The sequence below is a fragment of the Megalobrama amblycephala genome, linkage group LG1, assembly GCF_018812025.1.
Source record: "Megalobrama amblycephala isolate DHTTF-2021 linkage group LG1, ASM1881202v1, whole genome shotgun sequence".
Lineage (NCBI taxonomy): Eukaryota > Metazoa > Chordata > Actinopteri > Cypriniformes > Xenocyprididae > Megalobrama > Megalobrama amblycephala.
The window spans coordinates 1,688,742-1,711,905 of NC_063044.1; the positions used below are offsets into that span (position 1 = coordinate 1,688,742).

The window sequence follows — 23,164 nt, forward strand, 5'->3', positions numbered from 1 at the left end:
TGAGTCAAACTCCCGCCTCAAAGTAAATAGCACGACGCGTCTTCTGCACACAGTTAACAGTCCTCTGACTAATGCTACAGCAGGGCGTCAACTTTCAGAAAGCGGCTTTTCTTCCCCAAACATTCGGTAATTTGATCAGAAACACTGATTAACTCATTAAACGAGTCTTCTGTGACGATTTAAGGCAGATTTAAAGGCAGTATTTCGGATTTTTCACTTTCGCTTTCGAAGTAGATCATCTAGTCAGTTCATTTAACGGAGGGTGAAAATGGTGAACTGCGGTCTTGTGACTGCGACAGATGAGCCAGGTATGAAGTCACCTTTTTACTTTTACTCTTTCCGATTTCATTTAATAGCCGATGTGGGTGAATATAATAATTTTAATTATATCTAAGTTACACGTTCGAGTTTTCATGTTAATGTAGAGAGTCTAACAGATGTTATTTTTATCAAAGAGCTGTATTTGAGGATTATTTGTTGTTGTTGGTTTGTGTGACTCAGTGCCTCTGAAGAGCATCTCAGTGGAGGTTCGGGTTCAGGATCATGTAGCCACAGTCTCCTCCACTCTGCAGTATGTGAATGAGGAAGAGCGCCCCCTGGAGGCCTTGTTCGTCTTCCCTCTGCCTGCTGATGCTGCTGTCTGCCACTTCAGTGCCAAGATCGGAGAGCAGGAGATTGTGGCAGAGGTGCAAGAAAGAGAAACTGTGAGTCCAAATATAAGTCTGCTGGAAGCTTATTTGCATATATTTTTACTATGCAACATGTAACAAAATTGTGTCTCACAGGCGAGGGATCGTTATGATGACGCTGTGAGTTCGGGTCAGCAGGCGTTTCTGTTGGAAGAGAGCGAAGAGAGTCCTGATGTCTTCAGACTGAGTGTCGGGTGTCTGTCGCCGGGTCAGAACGCTGCCGTCACCATCATCTACGTCACCGAGCTCGCTGTGCAGGCCGACCACTCGCTGCGCTTCTGTCTGCCGGCTGTACTCAACCCCCGATACACACCAGCAGGTACTACAGCAGCTGCTGACACACACTTTATTAGTGGAGAGAAGCTGATTCTAACACACTCTGTGTGTGTGTGTGTGTGTGTGTGTGTGTCAGGTTCAGTTGCTGGTATAGTCTCAGAGATTTCATCAGGATGTGGATCTGTTCCCTACACGCTGACTCTCAGTGTCCATGTGAGCTCTCCAAAGCCCATCTCCAAACTAGAGTCCAGCTGCACTCTGGATCCTCTAGTGTTCCTCCACTCTGATCACACTCAGGCGACGGTACTGTGTGTCTTCATGTGTTTATCTGGATGTGTGAGCACAGCGGTTTGATGCATGTGTTTTTATGTGTGTAGGTGAATCTGAGTCCTGGTCACATGTTTGATAAGGACGTTGAGCTGTTTGTGTTCTATCAGGATACCCATCAGCCCTCTGCTATAGTGGAGGCAGGAGTGTCCACTGCCCCATCAGGTATGACCTGCAGCTCACTGGGATTATGGGATTGAGTGATCAAGCTGTCACTGACTCTCTCTCTATTTCAGGCTCTCTGATGAGGGACCCAGTGGTCATGATAAGCTTGTACCCAGAGTTCCCAGAGGAAGTGATGTCACTGGCAACACAAGGAGAGTTTGTTTTTGTGATTGACAGATCAGGCAGTATGGAGTGTATGATGCATCAGGAGAATGGGGCACAGAAGCGCATTGAAAGTGCAAAGGTAAGATTTAAGATTAAAAACTGGATGTTTGCATGCCAGGATGTGTATTTATTTGAATGTGTTCAGATGAGATACATTTAAACAAAATAAAACTCAGTTCACAACCAGATTGCTTGGCTTTTCTTGCCCATAATGACAAATGCCATACTTTTTCTGGGATAGAGTTTGAGTTTAAGTATTTGTCCATGTCTCTCTTTAGGACACTCTGCTGTTACTGTTGAAGAGTCTGCCCATGGGATGCTACTTCAATATCTATGGATTTGGCTCTCGTTTTGAGTCCTTCTACCCGTTAGTAACTAGATCTTCATTCACAGATACTCAGTTTTGAAATATGTGAGAGGAAAGATATCATTGTTTTTTTATTTGCAGTAAGAGTGTCGAGTACAATCAGGACACAATGGATCAAGCTCTGAAGAGAGTGAAGGAAATGCGAGCAGACTTGTGCGGCACAGAGATTTTAGAGCCTCTAAAACACATCTACAGTCAGCCCTGTTACCCAGACCACCCCAGACAGGTACAACAACACCTCAACTACTCATTGACATTGGTGTTAAAGTATAAACGAGGCTTATGAATCAGATGTTTTTCTCTCTTCAGCTGTTCATCTTCACTGATGGAGAGGTGAGAAACACTAAAGAGGTGCTGGACCTGGTGAAACATCATGCTCACTCTCACAGGTAAAGGTCTGCTGGGTTTGATCTTCCCATCATTCATATCTTCATCACTTACACTAACAGAGTTTATTGTGTGTTCAGGTGTTTCTCATTCGGGATTGGTGAGGGTGCAAGTACCGCCCTCATCACAGGAATGGCCAGGGAGGGATCTGGTCACGCTCAGTTCATCACAGGCACCGACCGCATGCAGCCCAAAGTAAAGCTCTCCACTGGATTTCACAGGCTCAAATGTTTCCTAGTCACATGTCTCAATGGTTTCTCTTTCTCTTCAAACTATATCAGGTGATGCAGTCCCTCAGGTTTGCGCTGCAGCCCGCTGTGGTTAATATCTCTGTGGATTGGACCCTTCCAGATGGCATTACTGTTGACACACTGTCTCCACCCATCAATGTGCTCTTCCAGGGTCAAAGGTCACTCATTTATGCCCACCTTAAAGGAGAGGTGAGATGATGTAGCATGTGTTTCTTTAATGAGAATAAGAGTGTCTCTCATTTGTTTAAATGATAAAAAAATGTCCTCTCTCATAGAGTTCAGGAGACTCTGAGGGAACAGTGACAGTCAAATACAGTCTTAAAGATCAACCAGTAACAAACCAGCTCCACTTCTGCCTCAAACCAACTGAGGAAACAGGGTAACACACACAAACATGAACAGAAATGCATTCATTGGAGTGACATCAGTAGTTTGCTGGTAGACCTTTTTCAAAGCTAGTACCTTTTTTCAGTAATATAAAACTTTAATATTAGAAATATTTATTTCAGTGAAATAAAAGTCCAAACCTCTCAATTTCAGCATTTTGTTATTTATTTAGAATTTTTTTCACTCTAGACAAAATAAATCCTCTCTCTACCTCCCAAAACCATCCCTACAACCTCCAGCCTGTCTGTCACATGATGTCACAGCGTCTCCTGTCCAGGGCATAGTGTGAGCACACTGTAGATTGCATGAGATCGCATTACATAGAATTCAAATGTCACGAAAGACCGTTTCTGGAGTTTCTGAACAACACATGGAAAATATGACTGTAACAATATTTAGTATGTAACAACATGGTATTGATGAGAGCGGTTTCTGCACGGAACGCTGCAATGAGATTAACAATATTCCCAACGCGGATCATATACATTCTGGATTAAGCACGTTTTTATGGACATATTGCAAATAGCGTTGGCTGCATCTTGTTTTGTGAAATGTAACCACACTTCAGAACATTTAGTCATTGCGCTGTGTGTTGTGTTTGAACAAGCTGCTGGGGTGACATCGCATGGTCTCTCTCTCTAACGCACCTTACTCTCGTGCCCAGATGTGTTCTCAGGTACTGAAATTTGGCACTGATTGATTTAATGTGAATCGGTATTCTGTATTACTGACGTAATTCAGATTTGTACCAAGTTCAGTACCCAACCCTACTTACAATGCCAGGTTCATGGGTTTGATTCCCAGGATGCAATGTAAGTCTCTTTGGAAAAAAGTACCTACTAAATGCATGCATTTTTTATGTAATATAACATTAAAGGAACACTCCACTTTTTTGAAAATAGGCTCATTTTCCATCTCCCCTAGAGTTAAACAGTTGAGTTTTACCGTTTTCGAATCCATTCAGCCGATCTCCGGGTCTGACGGTAGCACTTTTAGCATAGCTTAGCATAGTTCATTGAATCTGATTAGACCGTTAGCATCTCGCTCAAAAATGACCAAAGAGTTTCGATATTTTTCCTATTTAAAACTTGACTCTTCTGTAGTTACATTGTGTACTAAAACTGACTGAAAATGAAAAGTTGTGATTTTGTAGGCCGATATGGCTAGGAACTATACTCTCATTCCAGCGTAATAATCAAGGAACTTTGCTGTCGTACCATGGGCGCAGCAGGCGCAATGATATTATGCACCGCCTGCGACCCCCTGTTTGCACATCGAGCGTGCCTTGCAAGCATGGAGACATTTGTGAGGGACGCTGCATAATATCATTGCACCTGCTGCACCCATGTTATGGCAGCAAAGTTCCTTGAGGTATAGTTCCTTTGGGAACTATACTCTCATTCCGGCGTAATAATCAAGGAACTTTGCTGCCGTACCATGGGTGCAGCAGGCGCAATGATATTACGCGTCTCTCACAAATGTCTTCATGGTTGCAAGGCACGCTCCCTGTGCATAATATGCTGCGTAATATCATTGCGCCTGCTGCACCCATGTTCCGATACCACAATTTTGGCTTTGGTACTAATATCTCAGTATCGATACTAAATTGATACCATAGGTGACAAATAACCAGCCTCAAAAGATAAGGGAATTTAAACAATTTTATTAATAAACTGCTTAAAACTCTGCAGTAACAAATGGGCAAATAAAATGTAACAAAACCTACATTCAGGGAATATGGTTTGATTTTTGATTTTAGAAAAAAAAAAATCTTTTATCTCTTTCTTTTATCACATAGTGCAAACAAAATGTATGTAAAACAAACAAACAAACAACAACAACAAAAAACCTACAGGGAACAAATGTTAAATTTTAATTTTGGAAAAAAACTGAAGTAACCCAATTAAAATGGGTTCATATCTTCACATCTTTTCAGTGTTTTTTTTTTTTTTTTGACAGCTCCTGACATTTATAACATTTATTAATCTTGGTTATTGTAAGGTTTGTGTTTGGGTTCATATTAGTTTAATGCACAAAGTAATGTTAACATGCTAAACATGCATTATAAATAATTACTGATTGACCTAGATTAATAAATGCAATAATGCTGTTAGGTCAGGTTACCTCATGAATTTTGACAAATGTAGCTTTATTGTAAAGTGTTCATATTAGTAATATTCATAGGCTATTACTATTTTTCTCACTATCGTTCTTTCTCGGCTGCTTCCTCTAGGTATCGCCGAAGCGGCAATAATATGCCCTTCATATTACTATCACTAATACTAAAATTAATATTACTAATCTCTTTATTCATTCAAATTCAATTAATACTGTATATGATTGTTTGCAACAAGTGCAAGTATAATAAGAACTAAACTTCATTGGTTCTAGCATGTCACGCACGCATGTTTGAGCTTTCGTGTTTACCGTTTGATAAGCTCTTATGTATGTGCATGTGCTGATCAGTGTTGTGAATAAAAGTCTAAATTAAATCAGTTGAATGGACTCACCTGTCGATCTCTGAACTCTTTGAACAAATCGGGATGAGCAAGTGACAAGTGCTTTGCTAGATTTGATGTGCTGGCTCTCGTGGTAACACATGATTTAAAGCAGCGTTTGCAGATTGGTGCATTGAGGTCTGTTGCTTCACCTTTACCATCACTTTTGTAGGCAAAGAAATGCCATATTTCACTCCTACTGCTGTCTTTTGTCGATTAGTTTCAGGTGTGTAGAATTAACTATCTGTTCGAGCCATCGTGTGTTGTTCTGTTATCGCATTTGCCAGTTTCGCGTCTGTTTGTGTAGCACACTGCAGCCTAGCGGTGAACTTCGGAACAGCAACGCATAAAATACCGAAATGAGCAAAATTATGAAATTATACTGTTTGAAATATAATAAATACCTGTATTTTTCCAGTACCGGTATACCGCACATCCCTACACCCATGGTACGGCAGCAAAGTTCCTTGATTATTATGCCGGAATGAGAGTATAGTTCCTAGCCATATCGGCTTAGAAAATCGCAACTCTTTTCATTTTCCTTCATTTTCCGTCGGTCTTGGTAACTATAGAAGAGTCAAGTTTTAAATAGGAGAAATATTCAAACACTTTGGTCATTTTTGAGCGAGATGCTAATGGTCTAATCAGATTCAATGAACTATGCTAAGCTATGCTAAAAGTGGTACCTCCAGACCTGGAGATCGGCTGAATGGATTCGAAAACGGTAAAACTCAACTGTTTATCTCTAGGGGAGTTGGAAAATGAGCCTATTTTCAAAAAAAGTGGAATGTTCCTTTAAATCCCAGTAAGCACTGTTTTCTGCCATGTTGCACAGGTTGGCCATTCACCGGCTGGCGGCTCAAATCCTGATCCGTTCTCTGGAGCAGGAGGAGAGGTCAGGTGATGCAGATGTTGATGGCATCAGGAGCAGGATAGTGGAGCTCAGTGTTCAGGCAGGAGTGAGCAGTGTTCATACAGCCTTCATTGCCATTAATAAAGACAGCAGACAGACTGTGAAAGGACCCATGCTGAAGAGAAGAGTGCCCACACACGGTTAGTGCTCTCATCGTGAACTTGTGAGGTTGTCTGTGTCTGTTTTTATTATAATTTCAAAAAGGATGTTCTTATCATATAGATTTTACATTTTGTGACGAATGCTTTTTTTAGGGCAACAACAGTGGAATTTATGGCCACAGATGAACTTGACATGCATGTCACGTTTATTAAGTGTTTTCAGACAGATGGTTAATGCTCTGATTGTCTGTTGTGGTAGAAATTGCCCTATGCACCAGATGTCCCCCATCACCTCCAATATTATCCTCAGTTGACTCCCCACTCTGACTCCTTCGGTAACTCCTGACGCCTAAGAATAGCTACTTTGACCACATTGGCAAAACCAGATGCCTAAGAATCATATTCTGATCACTTAAGATGCGAGTCAGATGACGTCTCACCCCCTATAAACACTATCAATTGGAAATAAGGTCTCTAGTGTTCCACTGACCTGCTGCGCATCAGTAACCACACAGTGACTCAGTGTTTACATGTGCACCAATAATGTGATTATTTCTAATAATCAGAGTAAGGTCTTAATCACAGTAAGATGTTTACATGACAAAAGCAGAACTCTTCACTTCAGTTTACATGCAGTTCCCTTTCAGTCGGTCACGTTCGACGTACGTCAGTAGTGACCGACAAATTGGTATATCGCCAGAGAGCCCTATCAGCTTTAAGTGAACTAAAACAAGCCAATGGAATTGGCATGCGATATTTGCATAATGCGCACCGCCCCCACCAGGTGGGTATAAATACGGAAGCGGATTCAAACGCACTATGTCTTTTGCTTCGGAGCCAACCTGTGTGTTCCTGCTATTAAGACTGAGAGTGACTTCTCAAGCCTTTGAAGAGCTGTTTCTACATGTGTTGGTGTGAAGGCATGTTACAGAGAAGCCGCGAACGTTCCAGAGTGAGCCCTCGAGCTATTTATACAGCTCTCAACTGCTGTTTTCACAGCATCATTTACCCTGTTGGTTTGCGATTTGGGCCGGTTCCTCTGTGCGTGTGACTCAGGGAATGGTGTACCTGCAGTCGCATTGTGGCTGTTCCCTGTGTGCTTCAGCACAATAGAACAGAGCTGAATTTCCCCCTTCTAAAACAGCTTAAATGACGAACCCTGGGTCTTTTTCAAGATGTAATTTCGTCTGTGCGTTACTGAATGTGGTCATTCCCTGGTCCCCACTGATGGTCACAATCGCTGTGTCACATGCCTGGGTGTTCAGCATGCTGAGGCAGCTTTTGTGGATAGTTCATGTTCTCACTGCAGGAATAGTGGATAGTTCATGTTCTCACTCAGTGTTGAGGTCTAGACTCTCATTCCTTGGTTCTCCGCGGGCCCCTGTCCCCTCTGCAACACTGCAGCCTGTGGTGTTACCAGAGGATCGTGCTGGTCCCTCTGTTGAGCGACCAGTCATTTCCTTTGGTGCACCGGCAGATGATCAGATGTCGATTGCGGCATCGGAAGGTGAGCAGGAGTCCTCGGGAGATGAAGACTCGGCTGCGTTGCCTCCCTCTGGGAGTGTTGCGTTGCCCGATCCCGATCCCGATCCCGAGTTGACGGCTATGCTTTCCCAGGTCGTCGAGAAGTTCAGGCTCGTCTGGAATTCTCCACTGCGTCCCGAACCTTCTCGGTTGGAGGATTGGTTTCTCTTGCACCTCTGGAAGAATGGTACCGGGGCGGGGCGCTGAGGACCAGCATGAGGAGGTGAACAAGTCTTGGAGAACGCCGTATAGCATTCGTGCCAGGCCTAGCCCCTCCTCCGCCTTCACCACTCTGGATGGCAAGGAGGCCATGGCGTACGCTGGGATTCCCCCAGTTGAGCAAGCCGTAGCAATGCAACTGTGTCCAATGGCCGCTGGCTGGCGCGGTGAACCACGTCTCCCATCCCGGGCCTGTAAATTTTCGTCAGGCTTGACAGAGAAAGCATACAGAGTCTGCGGGCAGGCCGCCTCTGCCCTGCATGCCATGACCCTGTTACAGGTCTATCAGGCCAAAGCGCTCATGGATATGCCCCAGGGTGGTCTTGACCAAAAGCTTCTGGGGGAGCTGCGTGCTGCCACTGACCTCGCCCTCCAGGCGACTAAGGTGACGGCACGTTCAGTTTGTCAGGCAATGGCTACACTTGTAGTCCAGCAGCACCACCTGTGGCCGACCTTGGCAGACATGAGGGAGACCGATAAATATCCACCGAGTCCTCTCGGTTAGAGGAACACCAATCGATGAACAGGTTCCACTTTAACGCATAGAGGTTCCTCGTAGAAAGAGCTCTATTGGAGGTGATAGTGTCTACAACTGACTAGGGGAGATCACTTAGAACCCCCGCGTCCCATCCAGGGACCAAACATGGAGTTTCCACAGGTCGGGATGCGGGTGCCAGAGGGTGCCCCGTCTTTGAGTCAGAAGGTCCTTCTTCAGAGGAATGGGCCAAGGAGGAGCTCATCGGCTGCACGGTTGAGCACGCCTGGGACATGAATGGCATGAAGCGACCTCAGATGCTTTTGACTCCATAGCAAGAGATGGTGGGCGAGTTGCGACATGTGACGGGAGCGTAGATCACCCTGATGGTTGATATATGCAACGGCCGCAGTGCTGTCCAAGCGGACCAGTACATGCTTGTCTGTCAACAGCTTCTTGAAGCGGCCCAGTGCAAGACGTACTGCTAGCAACTCAAGGCAATTGATATGCCAATGCAGTTGAGGCCCCGTCCACAGACCTGATACTGCATGCCCATTGTAAGTGGCTCCCCACCCGGTGACAGAAGCATCTGTGTATACCACAGCATGCCTGGACACTTGTTCAAGGGTAACTCCAGCCCGCAAGAATGAAGGGTCCGACCACTGAGTGAGGGTGCGACAGCAGTTTGCCTACTCCTTCATATAAAACAATATATTGATTTAGTTTTTGTAAGACACTTCTTGTCAAGAAACACAGTATGCATGGAGGCGTGACAAAAGAATCACATAATAATGACCTGAAATGACTTGCATATTATGAGGCCTTTCAGTCAGGTAGGCTGTGAAAAAACCCTCTGTAATCATGTCTCAGCTCATCATAAACAGCAATACTGTGAAATATTATTACAATTTAAAATAATGGTATTCTATTATATTCTTTAAAATATAATGTATTTCTGTGATGCAAAGTGTCTGAACAGTTATGTTACCTCTATGGCATTTCATATAGGCTTTTAGCTTAAAAGCATGCACATTTGGAGAAATATTGATGGATTCTTATATGTTTATGTCAATTTTCTATACAGAGGAGTAATATTTATTCAATATTTATTGTCATCACTATGAGTGCTGGATACTGTGTTTTCAATTCATACTTGCAGCCGGAGGGCGTACACCTTTAGGCCACAAATTCATATAAAGAAGAACAGGAACCAGGAACTAACGGCATGTCTTCTAGAGATCGCTAACCATGGCTTTAACATCCAGATAAACACTTTTCAAGACAATAAATACACGATTGAGACGATGTATACAAGTATTTCCTCAGAATTTGCCTCTGAATAGCGCTGGCTCCGTGGGCGTGGCCACATTAGCAGATAATAAGCTGAATCACGGACTTCTGACATGGCTCTCTTTTCATACAGATTACATAAACACAGAATGTTTGTTTTCGATTTGACTTGCACGATTTAAAACGGACATTTCAATGTTTCTTTAGACATAAGTCTAATTTTTTTGTCATTAGTATTCACTAAGTTACAGTTTGTTTTCGATTTGACTTGCACGATTTAAAACGGACATTTCAATGTTTCTTTAGACATAAGTCTAATTTTTTTGTCATTAGTATTCACTAAGTTACAGTTCATTTTCTGAGAACTATCAGATCGGATTTCGTTCAGAGGGAGACGAGAGATCACGCATCATGTTAGTTTTCTTTATTTTACAAAAAGCACAACATTGTGTTTTTACTCTGAGTGTATACAAATAAAAGAAGACATTCTATAGTTTCAATTGATATATTACTTATGTCTCTATGACCAGAAATGACATATTTTAAGTGTGTTTTGCTGCAATGTGAAAAAAATCCTGCAAAACGCGCCGGCGCGTTACCCGACTCCAGAGAGTTAAACTACTCACATGAAATTTCCTCACTACTAAATATTCCACAGTCAACTGTTAGTGGTATCATAACAAAGTGGAAGCAATTGGGAACAACAGCAACTCGTAAAATCACAGAGTGGGGTCAGCGCATGCTGAGGCACACAGTGCGCAGAAGTCACCAAATTTCTGCAGAGTCAATAGCTACTGACCTCCAAACTTCGTGTGGCCTTCAGATTAGCTCAAGAACAGTGCGTAGAGAGCTTCATGGAATGGGTTTCCATGGCCGAGCAGCTGCATCCAAGCCATACATCACCAAGTGCAATGCGTCGGATGCAGTGGTGTAAAGCACGCCGCCACTGGACTCTAGAGCAGTGGAGACGTGTTCTCTAGGGAGACGAATCACGCTTCTCTGTCTGGCAATTTAATGGACTAGTCTGGGTTTGGTGGTTGCCAGGAGAATAGTACTTGCCTGACTGCATTGTGCCAAGTGTAAAGTTTGGTGGAGGGGGGATTATGGTGTGGGGTTGTTTTTGAGGGTTTGGGCTTGGCCCCTTAGTTCCAGTGAAAGGAACTCTTAATGCTTCAGCATACCAAGATATTTTGGACAATTTCATGCTCCCAACTTTGGGAACAGTTTGGGAATGGTCCCCTCCTGTTCCAACATGACTGCGTACCACTGCACAAAGCAAGGTCCATAAAGAAATGGATGAGCGAGTTTGGTGTGGAGGAACTTGACTGGACTGCACAGAGTCACCTCAACCCGATAGAACACCTTTGGGATGAATTAGAGCAGAGACTGTGAGCCAGGCCTTCTCGCCAACATCACTGCCTGACCTCACAAAAATTCCCATAAATGCACTCCTAAACCTTGTGGAAAACCTTTCCAGAAGAGTTAAGGCTGTAATAGCTGCAAATGGTGAGCCAACTCCATATTAAACCCTACGGATTAAGAACGGGATGTCATTAAAGTTCATGTGTAGGCAGGCTTCCCAATACTTTTGGCAATATATACATTATGTATATATTATATATATATATATATATATATATATATATATATATATATAATATCCATGGCTCCGTTCAGAGGTATCGAATTATGATACCAAATGACAAGACAATTTTCGATACTTGATAGTATTGAGGCAATTCAGGTCGGTACCTAAAAAGTATCGAATTCGATACCCAGCCCTAGTTAAAACTAACCATGCATTAGGTTGTGCCCTGCGCTCCCCTACAACAGTTTATATAGAATAAGTGCATGGCATAGTTGACATGATTCATTGCATCATTTTTCCCTAATATGATTGGTTCTTGGGTGTTGCTAGGGTCATGAGGTTTTATATATATATATATATATATATATATATATATATATATATATATATATATATATATATATATATATATATATATATATATATATATATATATATATATACAGTCGTGCTCAAAATTATTCATACTCTTGGTAAATATGACCAAAGAAGGCTGTGAAAATAAATCTGCATCGTTAATACTTTTGATCTTTTATTTAAGAAATCTACAAAAATCCAACCTTTCATTGGAGAATAATAATTTTAAATGGGGGGAAAATCTCATTATGAGAGAAATGTTTTTCTCTAATACACACTGCTCACAATTAATCATACCCTTTTATTCAATACTTTTTGCAACCTCCTTTTGCCAAGATAACAGCTCTGAGTCTTCTTCTATAATGCCTGATGAGTTTGGAGAAAACCTGACAAGAGATCAGAGATCATTCCTTCATACAGAATCTCTCCAGATCCTTCAGATTCCCAGCTCCATGTTGGTGCTTCTTCTCTTCAGTTCACTCCACTCATTTTCTTTAGGGTTCAAGTCAGGGGACTGGGACGGCCATGGCAGAAGCTTCATTTTGTGCTCAGTGACTCATTTTTGTGTTGGTTTTGATGTTTGTTTTGGATCATGGTCCTGATGGACGATCCAACCACAGCCCATTATATGACTTCTAACAGGGACAGTCAGGTTTTGATTTTTTATCAGTTGGTATTTGATAGAATGCATGATGCCATGTATCTGATCAAGATGTCCAGGACCTCCAGCAGACAAATAAGCCCACAACATTAAAGATACAACAGTATATTGAATTGTACACGTGGTGTACTTTTTACCCCTGTGTGCACCAAACCCATCTTGAGTGTTTGCTGCTAAAAAAGCTAAATTTTTATTTCATCTGACAGAACCTACCTATTTAAAATGTTTAGTAAAAGAACTTGAACTTCCAAATAGTAGTGGTCTGGCTTCTGACACGCAAAGTGAAGCTGACTGGAAAAAATGCTTCGTTTTTCGTTAATCACATGTTTCTCCGAAAACAATATGCACAGTACTTCTGTGCAGTACTGAGATAAAATACTGCAGGCACCCCTGCTGATAAGTTTTATGACATTTATTGTACTTCACACAAAAGACTCCAGTAAATCACTGTAAGAGCTTAATAAAACATTAAAAAATTATCCATAAACTTTCACTCCCTTGCATTATCATCAACATACACAGCGAAGTACACAGAAACACTCGTTACAACTAAAAGTAAACAAATATATACAGACCTGATTTCTTTTCGGGGGTGCTTAATAAACTGGAAAGATTTATATCCGTAAATCAACTCCGATGAACTGTAATAAAGTGCTCGCCCCTTCATTACTGCCATACCAAGTATCGCTCTGGAGACTGTGAGCTGGATCATGAACAGTTCACTGATTCATCCTTGAGTAACAACTTTTTAGCAAAACCTGTTTTGTATTGTACCTTTGTATTGACATTCATTCACAAAGCAGTCTGGTGTAAAATGATTTGCATAATAGGTCCCCTTTAACTCAGTGTAGTTACTGACTAGTTGTTGATATGACATTATTCTTCTTCAATGTTCTTCAAACTAAACTTAGTTAATTCAAAGCAGAGGCTGTCAGCAACATGTCTTGTAATGCAGCACTTGAATCCTGCTAACATGACCAATTCCTAAATCAGTTCTTCCCTATTGCAAAGCTTTTCTTGTTTGTTGGTTCTTTTGGATGTGTCTGTTCTTGGCTGTTTGTCCAGATCTGAATTTGTTCTAACCTTTGGTTTTCTGTCTGTAGGCGCACGATTAAAAAGACGGATCCTTGGGTCACTGCCAGGTAAATGCACCTCAGTCTAATAGTTTATGAACAGTTGGTACTGATCCATCCTTGAGTAACAACTTTTTAGCAAATCCTGTGTTTTGTATTGACATTCGTTCACAAAGCAGTCTGGTGTAAAATGATTTGCATAATAGGTATCCTTTAACTCAGTGTAGTTACTGACTAGTTGTTGATATGACATTGTCCTTCTTCAATATTCTTCAAACAAAACATACAGTTCATTCAAAGCAGAGCCTGTCAGCAACATGTTTTGTAATGCAGCACTTGAATTCGCTAACATGACCAATTCCTAAATCAGTCCTTCCCTATTCCAAAGCTTTTCTTGTTTGTTAGTTCTTTTGGATGTGTCTGTTCTTGGCTGTTTGTCCAGATCTGAATCTGTTCTGACCTTTGGTTTTTCTGTCTGTAGCCAGACAGAAAAAAAGACGGATCCTTGGGTCACTGGCAGGTAAATGCACCTCAGTCTAATAGTTTATGAACAGTTGGTACTGATCCATCCTTGAGTAACAACTTTTTAGCAAATCCTGTGTTTTGTATTGACATTCATTCACAAAGCAGTCTGGTGTAAAATGATTTGCGCAGACATAAATGAATTTAGGTATATGGAGGCGCATTAGCTTCAAAAATAAAATGAATCCACTGCGTCCTCAGATGTTCAGATTCTGGGAAAGGCAAAAGATGAAGACTCTTATGCTCACTCACTCATACAAAAACTAACCACCGGGATTGCTGATGTTGAGTAATTCATGACAGAATGTATATACATTTTTGAACGTTTGGGTGGTGTAATGATGTAACCTGCAGAAAGATTCATAGAGATGTTAGTATGAACACATGTACAGAACTACATCTTTACACATGTTAGTCTGCACCAAAGTTGTTTTATTTATATTTTCTGTGCAGTTTGAAAAATATAGTGTCTGTTGTTTTTTGTGTGTGAAACCGAGTAATTAGTATTACATTCATTTATACATTTTTTATGAGTCTGATCCACTAAAAAACTGCAGATCCCTCATAATTATAGGCCACTGACTTGTTTAGTTTTCTTTCCTTGTTACACAGATTGCTACCGCATACTTGAAGCAAATAAAGGTATTTGTAAATCTAAACTTATTAAAATTGTAAAAAAAAAAAAAATATTACAAATTGTAAAAAACAAAAAAAAAAAAAACAAAAAAAAAACAAGTACTTTAATTATGTTTAGACCTGGGCAGAAAATGTTACTTAATTATTTACAAAGGTTGATGTGAAAATATTGTGATTTAAAAGCCATAAGTAAGAGAATTACAGTTATTTTTTACGAGTGTGTGTGTGTGTGTGTGTGTGTGTGTGTGTGTGTGTGTGTGTGTGTGTGTGTTCAGCCGCTCCTGATCCCCCAAAGGACCTGTTACTCCAGCTGGTTTCTCTCCAGAAGGCGTCAGGCTGCTGGGAGCTGGACGCCACACTGGCTGATGTGTTTGGGAAGACGGAGGATGAGCTGACCAATCAGAAACCAGCACAGGTGAGAGATGTGATGAAATAATAAGACAGCGATGATTGTGTCCAGTGTCCAGTAACAAATGCAGTGGATGATGGTTTGTCCACAGGTGGATGGGTCAGTATGGGCCACTCTCCTGGCTCTGATCTGGTTATACGGCTGTAAAATAGAGCAGCAGGTCGAGTGGCAGTTTGTGGCCATGAAGGCAGCGTCATGGATCGGCTCTCAGAAAGGTGGGATCTCCATTCCAGAACACGTTCATTCAGATATCTTCAGTTCTGTGACACACACTGATGATTTGAGTGTGTGTGTGTTTCAGTGGGCGATCTGTCTCAGTGTGTGTGTGTGGGTAATGTCCTGCTCGGATGTCAGGTGACCCAAGAGACTCTGGGAATCTGAAGACGTCTGTGTTTCCACATGCCGTCAGAACAACTGTTGCTGTTTATGTTTGTTTCATTAATTTTCTTCTTTCTTAGCTTAAATCAACACCATATTGTGTAAAATCTTAAATTCACTAGCTAGATCATGTTTCATTTGTTTGAATCAGATTATCTACCATCTAATAAAGGTTTTACTATATAAACAGATTTAAAGGAATACAACATTGTGTTATTTGATATCATGTTCTCCTCATTCCTCAATGGTTTCATCACAATGAGGTACAAAGTCAAAAGGCACTTCCTTGTGAATCAATTCTGTTAAAACACTTTATCTGTTTCATGCTTTTACTTACCTTGGTTCAGAAAACTCTCGGATTTCATCAAAAATATCTTATTTTGTGTAATACGGGTTTGGAAAGACATGATGGTGACAGGCCCGGCTCCACGGGGGGGCCAGGGTGGGCCTGGCCCACCCAATCAGAGGCTTGGCCCACCCTGGCCCCACACCACATAACAGCCAATCACAAAATTAGTGTGATATTCAATTCAGCTCCAGACCAAGCGGCAACCTCCCCCTTAGTAGTGCTGCTAAAATATATATTTTTTCTAAACATGTCTCTAAAATATGTTAAACCGTTCAATACCGCTTCTCTACAGTATCCATATGACAGCGAGTTCACGCACATCGCAGCCTCCTGTCACTCACTCAGCGCAGCGGCAGGCCTCGAGACTCTCGTTCGGTCCGGTTGAAGCGTTTTTGTTATGATAACAACTGATACGACAACTTTAGCATTCATTCATTCAGTGTTTCCCATTAATGACCCTGTGCGCCGCCACAGTTTCATAATGAACCGAAAATTTAAAACATAAATGGTCTCTACATTGTATTTTGCCAGTGAACTAAAATCGAAACCGTAATGGCTTTGTGCCTTAATAAAGCACCAAAATATATACAGTGATTAAGTATATACTATTTAGTCTGTTTGTGCTGCGTGTTTTAAAGAGAAGTGCGCACTTTGCTCACACGATCAGCTGAAATTAAAAGCTCAAGGATTAGAAATTGGCTACAAACTAGTATTTTAATTTTCCTATACGTTGTGTAAAGTAGCCTAACCTATATATATATATATATATATATATATATATATATATATATATATATATATATATATATATATATATATATTAGATTGCATTTGTTACAATAGCCTATATGGATATTACTGTCATGTATGTATTATTATTTTATTGTTATAATTGTTTGGCATCCTAAAACACCTAAAACGATGTAGACTTTATATCACAACTAAAAATATGTTTGAACCCTCTTTAATGTCCAGGTACAAGTCAATGTTGTTTCTTTGGTCAATTTGCACACTGTACATGAGTTGAAGCTCTTAATTTTGAGCTTCCAAAGTGCACCAGATTGATGCATTTAACCTTAAAATGTACAAAATTTTCTTACGGGGGTGCATGCCCCCGGACCTCCCTAGAGGAGGTATTGGACAAAAGTTCTAATTTCGTACAGTATAAACAGCTCGTGCAAAAAAATTTAAATAATAAATGTTGCAAATATTATTTAGTTATATAGTATAATAGTTTATAACAATAACAATAACAAACAACCCTAACAATTGCCTTATCTATATCAATAGACATGTGAGATTAAAGCATTAAAGCCCCCCACCAATCCGACCGGCCCACCTGGAATATCATTTGGCCCACCTTTCATCTCATATCTGGAGCCGGGCCTGGATGGTGAGTATTTAATGACAGAAATTTCATTTTTGGGTGAACTAACGCTTTAAGATCAACCTCTTGACACCAAAATCACCTTGCCCAAGCTGATCACCAATAGTATAGTAATAGTATATGTCTATTAAAAGATAAAATATGTTATTTCAAACTGTGGGGGCAGTGTTTTGTGATGTGACATGCTGTATATCTAAAAAGTAACTAGAATTTTTTTTTTGTTTGACTCAAAAGTCTGAACTCTACGGCGCTTCTGAACTTAATTAATATTCATGATCAAACTGCGGCGCTTTGGCGTTTAATTAATATTCATGAGTCAAACCTCCGCCTCAATTTAAATAGCGCGACGCGTCTTCAAACAGCTCAGATTTTAACGGTCTTCTGACTGATGCTCTTTCCAACGACTAACAGAAATCATCTCCTCTCTTCACCAAACGAGTTAGAAACTCTCAGAAACATTGGTTTACCAGTTAAAAGAGTCGGTCTGAAAAGATTTAAGGCAGATTTAAAAGCTGTAGGTCACGTTTGAAGTCTTACCATCTTGTCATTTCGGCGTTAAAATGGTGAAGTGCGGACTTTTGTCTCAGAGAAATGAGCAAGGTATGAATTAACCTGTTTTCTAACTTAAAACCTTTGTAATAGTTTGTCGGGAGGGCTTTATCTCAGTAATACTATAATACAGGTAGATTTTAACAGAAAGGATGTTCGAAGAAGAGTGTTTTCATAAATGTTATATGGGGCAAATTGTCACACGTCCCGTTCGCTGTTTTTTCTTAAACTCAAACATTTTAATTGTATGTAGACGTTCTAGTTTTTATGATAATCTGAGTCTTCTGCTGTATTTGTGTTGTTGTTGTTGTTGGTTTGTGTGACTCAGTGCCTCTGAAGAGCATCTCAGTGGAGGTTCGGGTTCAGGATCATGTAGCCACAGTCTCCTCCACTCTGCAGTATGTGAATGAGGAAGAGCGCCCCCTGGAGGCCTTGTTCGTCTTCCCTCTGCCTGCTGATGCTGCTGTCTGCCACTTCAGTGCCAAGATCGGAGAGCAGGAGATTGTGGCAGAGGTGCAAGAAAGAGAAACTGTGAGTCCAAATATAAGTCTGCTGGAAGCTTATTTGCATATATTTTTACTGTGCACCATGTAACAAAATTGTGTCTCACAGGCGAGGGATCGTTATGATGATGCTGTGAGTTCGGGTCAGCAGGCGTTTCTGTTGGAAGAGAGCGAAGAGAGTCCTGATGTGTTCAGACTGAGTGTCGGGTGTCTGTCGCCGGGTCAGAACGCTGCCGTCACCATCATCTACGTCACCGAGCTCGCTGTGCAGGCCGACCACTCGCTGCGCTTCTGTCTGCCGGCTGTACTCAACCCCCGATACACACCAGCAGGTACTACAGCAGCTGCTGACACACACTTTATTAGTGGAGAGAAGCTGATTCTAACACACTCTGTGTGTGTGTGTGTGTGTGTGTGTGTGTGTGTGTGTGTGTGTCAGGTTCAGCTGCTGGTATATTCTCAGAGATTTCATCAGGATGTGGATCTGTTCCCTACACGCTGACTCTCAGTGTCCATGTGAGCTCTCCAAAGCCCATCTCCAAACTAGAGTCCAACTGCACTCTGATTCTAGTGTTCCTGCTCTCTGATCACACTCAGGCGACGGTACTGTGTGTCTTCATTAGGGTGGTCCTCAAGAGAACACCAAAACTAAAAAGGGGACTTTCTTTGGGTGCTTTTTGATCAAATGTTTCACCTTTGCAAGAAATTTACTGGCTCCAAATATTTGGCAAATCCGACTTTATTAACCACTGCCACATGTGGGTTGAACATTGTGTTGTTCAAATATAGACGCTCCATGCACATGAACCGTGCCTGTTCACGAGTGCTGCAAATATTAAACCAAAAAAATAGTCAAAGCTGTTTAACATAAAGGGTTGGAGGCACCTGGGCCATAACAGTTTCAAGTTCCAAGTGGTCAAGAGGTCTCGACACCAGCAATCCATAATATCCAAAATGAGAACAGTGGAATAGTGCAACAGTGAAAGCAACAAGTTATGACCATCCATCTTCGTAGTGTTAATCCTGCTCATTTGCTGGGTCTGCTTCATACACACACATTTGATTTGGCCCAAGTTTTACATCACATTTAATTTCACATTAGCATGATATGCAAAAGCACTTTAGAAAATCTTAACTCTATATTTGAGGACCACCCTAGTCATGTGTTTATCTGGATGTGTGAGCACAGCAGTTTGATGCATGTGTTTTTATGTGCGTAGGTGAATCTGAGTCCTGGTCACATGTTCGATAAGGAATTTGAGCTGTTTGTGTACTATCAGGATACCCATCAGCCCTCTGCTATAGTGGAGGCAGGAGTGAACCACTGCCCCATCAGGTATGACCTGGACTGAACAGTGACCAACCATTGGTCTTAGATCTAAGAAGTATTTTTTCCACTCATTTCCCATTTAAAAAAGTATCAATCCATCCAGCTCCAGTGAATCACATAACATTTGACTTAAAGCAAAAAGTACACTGCTCAAAAAAATTAAAGGAACACTTTGAAAACACATCAGAAAAATATAATGCTGGATATCTATACTAATAAGGACTGTGTAATGTGGTAGGAAGGAAAGGATGCCACATAGTTTGATGGAAATGAAAATGATCAACCTACAGATTGAATTCAAAGACACCCCAAAAATCAAAGTGAAAAAATGATGCAGCAGGCTAGTCAGTTTTGTTGAAATTTCATTGCAGCAACTCAAAATGGTACTCAGTAGTTTGTATGGCCCCCACATGCTTGTATGCATGCCTGACAATGTTGGGTCATGCTCCTAATGAGACGACGGATGGTGGTCAGGCGAGCATGGAGGCCATTCAGTGGTATCAATTCCTTCATCCTCCAGGAACTGCTTGCATACTGTCGCCACATGAGGCCGGCATTGTCATGCACCAGGAGGAACCCAGGACCCACTGCACCAGCATAGGGTCTGAAAATGGGTCCAAGGATTTCATCCCAATACCTAATGGCAGTCAGTGTGCCATTGTCTAGCCTGTAGAGGTCTGTGCGTCCGTCCATGGATATGCCTCTCCAGACCATCACTGACCCACCACCAAACCGGTCATGCTGAACGATGTTACAGGCAGCATAATGTTCTCCACAGCTTCTCCAGACCCTTTCATGTCTGTCACATGTGCTCAGGGTGAACCTGCTCTCATCTGTGAAAAGCACAGGGCACCAGTGGCGGATCTGCCAATTCTGGTGTTCAATGGCAAATGCCAATTTGAGCACCACAGTGCCGGGCAGTGAGCACAGGGCCCACTAGAGGACGTCAGGCCCTCAGGCCACCCTCATGAAGTCTGTTTCTGATTGTTTGGTCAGAGACATTCACACCAGAGGCCTGCTGGAGGTCATTTTGTAGGGCTCTGGCAGTGCTCATCCTGTTCCTCCTTGCACAAAGGAGCAGATACCGGTCCTGCTGATGGGTTAAGGACCTTCTACAGCCCTGTCCAGCTCTCCTAGGGTAACTGCCTGTCTCCTGAAATCTCCTCCATGCTCTTGAGACTGCAGCTGAAACTGATTAACAACCCCCTCTGCTACTTAACCGACCAGATCAATATCCCAAGACTTTTACTGATTTGATGCTATTCTCTTAAAAAGTGTTCCTTTAATTTTTTGAGCAGTGTATTTCAAAATGGGAAAAGTTAAATAGACTGTGCACTTAATGTCATTTATGACACAATGAGCTGTTCATGAAGCATTGTGATAATGAATCAGTACAAAATAAAAATATTGATTTATGTAATGGATTATAAGTATAAAAATGCTGTACATTGAGGATGTGTGTTTCATTGTTGTGCTTGTTGAATGCAGTTCATGACCCCTTTTTTAATGAAGTGGAAATAAGTTCTTGAAATATCTTCGTTAAAAACATACACCGATAAGACATAACATTATGACCACTGTCAGGTGAAGTGAATAACCCTGATCATCTCTTCATCACGGCACCTGTTAGTGGTGGGATATATTAGGCAGCAAGTGAACATTTTGTCCTCAAAGTTGATGTTTTATAAGCAGGAAAAATATGCAAGCGTAAGGATTTGAGCGAGTTTGACAAGGGCCAAATTGTGATGGCTAGACGACTGGATCAGAGCATCTCCAAAACTGCAGCTCTTGTGGGGTGTTCCCGGTCTGCAGTGGTCAGGATCTATCATAAGTGCTCCGAAGGAAGGAACAGTGGTGAACCGGAGACAGGGTCATGGGCGGCCAAGGGTCAGTAATGCCCATGAGGAGCGAAGGCTGGCCCGTGTGGTCCAGTCCAACAGACGAGCTACTGTAGCTCAGATTGCTAAAGAAGTTCTGGTTCTGGAATGCTGGTTCTGATAGAAAGCTGTCAGAATACACAGTGCATCAGTTTGTTGTGTATGGAGCTGTATAGCCGCAGACCAGTCAGGGTGACCATGTTGACCCCCGTCCACCGCTGAAAGAGCCGACCGTGAAGCATCAGAACTGGACCATGGAGCAATGGAAGAAGGTGGCCTGGTCTGATGAATCATGTTTTCTTTTACATCACGTGGATGGCCGGGTGCATATGCGTCTCTTACCTGGGGAGCACATGGCACCAGTATGCACTATGGGAAGAAGGCAAGCCGGCGTAGGCAGTTTGATGCTTTGGGCAATGTTCAGCTGGGAAACCTTGGGTCCTGCCATCCATGTGGATGTTACTTTGACAAGTACCACCTACCTAAGCATTGTTGCCTTTCTTGGAAATGGTATTCCCTGGTGGCTGTGGCCTCTTTCAGTAGGATAACGCTCCTGCCTTAAAGCAAATGGTTCAGGAATGGTTTGAGGAGCACAACAACGAGTTTGAGGTGTTGACTTGGCCCCCAAATTCTTCAGATCTCAATACAATGGAGCATCTGTGGGATGTGCTGCACAAACAAGTCTGATCCATGGGGCCCCACCTCGCCACTTACAAGATTTAAAGGATCTGCTACTAACATCTTGGTGCAGATACCACAGCACACCTTCAGGGGTCTAGAGGAGTCCATGCCTCGACGGGTCAGGGCTGTTTTGGCAGCAAAAGGAGGACATACACAATATAGGAAGGTGGTCGTAATGGTATGCCTGATCGGTGTATACTATTGCTTAAGAATCTCAGAGCTCATGGTTGGTCTGTTTTGAATGGTTTTAATGTCATCGATATTACTTCATGCCCTTCTATAAGGACAGAAAGTGTAATGACACAATAAAAATGTTTTACGTGTTAAAGTAAATTCACTGTGGATTATAACTTACACTCAATGCAACCCCTGTAAATCATTTCTTTCTGTTTTAGGCTCTCTGATGAGGGACCCAGTGGTCATGATAAGTTTGTACCCAGAGTTCCCAGAGGAAGTGATGTCATCGCTGGCAACTCAAGGCGAGTTTATTTTTGTGGTTGACAGGTCAGGCAGTATGGACAACATGATGCATCGTGGTAAAGGAGCACAGACGCGCATGGAAAGTGCAAAGGTAAGATTTAAAATGTGCCTTTGGGTCGGTTGACACGTATTCTGATGAGACACACTTGAATAGCTGTCCATGTCTCTCTATAGGACACTCTGCTGTTACTGTTGAAGAGTCTGCCCATGGGATGCTACTTCAACATCTATGGATTTGGCTCTCGTTTTGAGTCCTTCTACCCGTTAGTAACTAGATCTTCATTCATAGATATTCAGTTTTGAAATGTGTGAGAGGAACAATATCAATGTGTTTTTCATTGCAGTCAGAG

General features: G+C 41.9%; 1 pseudogene; it reads left to right on the forward strand.

Annotated features, from left to right (window-relative positions):
- The window catches only part of LOC125246530, a 38,548-nt pseudogene continuing 15,384 nt past the window's right edge, over positions 1-23,164 (forward strand).